This window comes from Bidens hawaiensis, unplaced genomic scaffold (genome assembly GCF_021521415.1).
Source record: "Bidens hawaiensis isolate Kalapana, Puna unplaced genomic scaffold, B.hawaiensis_p1.1 tig00074522_1, whole genome shotgun sequence".
Classification (NCBI taxonomy): Eukaryota; Viridiplantae; Streptophyta; class Magnoliopsida; order Asterales; family Asteraceae; genus Bidens; species Bidens hawaiensis.
In genome coordinates this window covers 24,966-28,166 of record NW_027502916.1, presented here as the reverse complement: position 1 = coordinate 28,166, position 3,201 = coordinate 24,966, and positions in this window count along the sequence as shown.

The following is a 3,201-nucleotide window of genomic DNA, read 5'->3' as shown; positions in this document are numbered from 1 at the left end:
AAAAGGTATATAAGAGGGAGTGAGAGACGTTTTTCTACATTATTTTCCCTTTCTCTCTCTCTACTTCCACTGATTACTCTAAGAATACCTAACAAATTTATCGCATTCGCTTTAATCCAAACCCTAACTTTACCAGCCCTCTAATTCCGACTCGGTAAGTAATAATAACATGTTTTTCGACCACGATTAGATGATTATTGTCTTTGATTATGCATTTTTTTTGCTAACACTCTGTTTTGTGTGTAGGTTATAAATTTATCGAAGAACAGATATGGCAGACGAAGAGGTTCTGAAATATTTCTTTGAGCAAAAGCACAATATGTGCACTCTTCTACAAGTCACGCCAGATAATCAAGAAGTTGCCTCTACTATACGCTGGTTACAAAGATCAAATATTCAATTTGCACTGACAGCAAGTCCTACAATTTACCGGAACCATTCGTTAGACTTTTGGAACTCGGCAACATTGATGGAAGATGTGAATGGCCGATGGATCGAAGCCACTGTTGATAATCAAGATATACGGGTGGATGAGGCAGTGATTCGAAGGTGTCTATAGTTGAATGATGACAACCCTAACCCAATCCATCTCACAACTGCTAAATTATACAAGATATTTGTCAAGTGTGTGGGTTATCATTGGAATACAAAAGGTGGGCAATTCCAGAAGGGCATGTTCCCTACCTTCTATAGATTTTTTATTCATCATATAATACAGGGTTTTGCACCAAGGAAGGGGTCATGGACCCTCATGAGCAGAGGTTTGGCAAATGCCACAGTTGCAGTATTATTTGACTATCCTTTCAACTTTTCACGAATGATATTTGAAGGATTAGTGCAAAATATGGATAGGCCAATCAAGCAGAATTTTTTGGCATAACCAAGGTATCTATAAATAATTTTCAATCAAGAGTTGGAGAACTTACCAACTACAGGAATCACACATGTCCTGCAAAATCTGGACACATTTAAGAGAATAGAAAATCTGGCTAGCACTAGCAGATTTGATCCAGGGCGGGTGTTTGAGGAAGTGCCATGGTTAATGTTTGATGATATTTTATTTCCTCAATTGCATGTGGTATTATCTGAACCTGAGGAGGTTGCTGGAGGAGATGGTGAGAATGATAGAGATGATGACAGTTCTGATGATGATGGGAATGATGATGTTGCTAGAAATTTAGAAGGAGGAAATGTCAACCTTGAGGTCATTGCACAACCTCAGGGGGGCAAAATATTATACCAGAACAACACATACCAACACCACCATTGTCACCACAACCACAAGACCAAACCACCCAATCCCCAACCAAAACCTTAACCCAAAGCTAGGCAGAAACATCAACACAAATATCCCCACCACCACAAACACCACCAACCAACAGCCCAATCCAAACAGATACATTCATTCCAAGCCCACCTCATACTCAATCACCACCTCAACCAATCACAACAACCCAGCCTACCCCTATCCAAACTCAAACCACAACTTAAACCCCATCTAAATCATCTACACCACCCACATTTACCATCACTCACACCAAAACCCTTCTTATTTCAAACATCAACCCACTACCATCCACCAGTGAAAACATATTTGAATAAGCCAACCCAATAATCCCTCAAACCACCAACCAAGACCAATCAGAACCTGAACCTTTCTCTACCTCACCACCAACAACCCCTCCTGCTGGAACCTAATTATTTCAAAGAAACTTGGATAGGATATTTAAAAATGCAAGGTTAAAGGAGAGAAACGAGGAGGTAACAAAGGAGAATGTGTTACTACTAGATAAGTTGGACCAAGCAATGATGAAAATTCAAACCCTGAAGCAAGAGGTTGAGAAGACCTCAGCTGCCCCAATACAGGGGGAGAATATAAATGAACCAACTGATGCTGGTAGTACTGGAAATTTGGAAATGGTGGATACAGGAATAAAAGAGAGTGAGGTGATGCTTTGACTGTTGATGGGTTGACATGCATTTTGAATGCTTATGATGATGATGAGGAGAGTGAAGAAAGGAGGATAGAGGATGTTGAGTATGAAGCTGATAAATCTGATGTTGGAGAACAAAATTATGATGTTAATGATGAAGTCATGAATGTTGTATGGAGAGATGAGGATGATGTGGTGAGAGATGAAGAGGAGACAGGGGATGGAACTGAAAAGATAAATGATGAAGAGAATGTGGCTACCACTGATGTGGCCACTGATGTTTTAATTGATATTGTAAATGAAGAACTGACTGATGTAATCATTGATGAAAATGTTGCTACTGAGGAGCTTACACACACTGAACTAGAAACTGAACAACATGAAAGTTCCAAGAGAGTAGAGCATGATTCAGAATTAGAAGCACTTGAAAAGGATATTGATTATTATTAATAGTTTGAAGATGAGGAAGATCTGAAAAGAAGAATGGATAAAGGAAAAGCAAAATTCTATGAAGAGACGCTTGTTAAGGCAAATATTGTGCAAGAAAGATTGTTGGATGAGGAGGAAAAAGCTTCTGCTGCTGCAATGAGAGAGTTTGAAAATGTTGTAAGAGAAACAAGGGAGAGGGAAATACTAGCCCAAACTTTGACTCCTGAAGAATTAGCAGAGCAAGAAGCACTGATCAATCAAGCCAATGTTGCTAAAATGATAAATGAAGAAGAGGCTGATGATCAGATTTTCATTGAGACACTGATTAATTTAAATAAGGCTAAGGAAGTTTATAACTCCCTAGCCTTGGTAGTGAGTATGATTTCCCAATCTACAAGCCAGTCTCATCAGGAACCTGAAAAGGAACCTGAAAAACAACCCTAAGAAACAATTAAAGAGATGTTGGCTAAAGCTTCAAAGATACATGAGAATGTTGGCGGATTTAAAAAGACTTATTCAAGAAAAAGGAAAGCCACTGATCAGGGTAAGAAGGATGATTTGAAGACCAAAAAGGGGAAATGGGATGATCAGAATAAATACTTTGTTGAGACACCTGATGATGAAGCAAGTCCAATAAGGGCAATTCCTTTACAAACTTTAAGGCCAGATGAACATGTGCAATGATTGCCTAATGTAACAATCCCTGAGAATCCAACTCTTGATGAACCTAAAATTGATGCAGTGAATGAAACAACTGAGGAGGAGGATGATTTTGATGAACATGAAAATGATAATGGTGATGAAGATGATCAGGGAAAAGTTGATGAAAGTACTAATG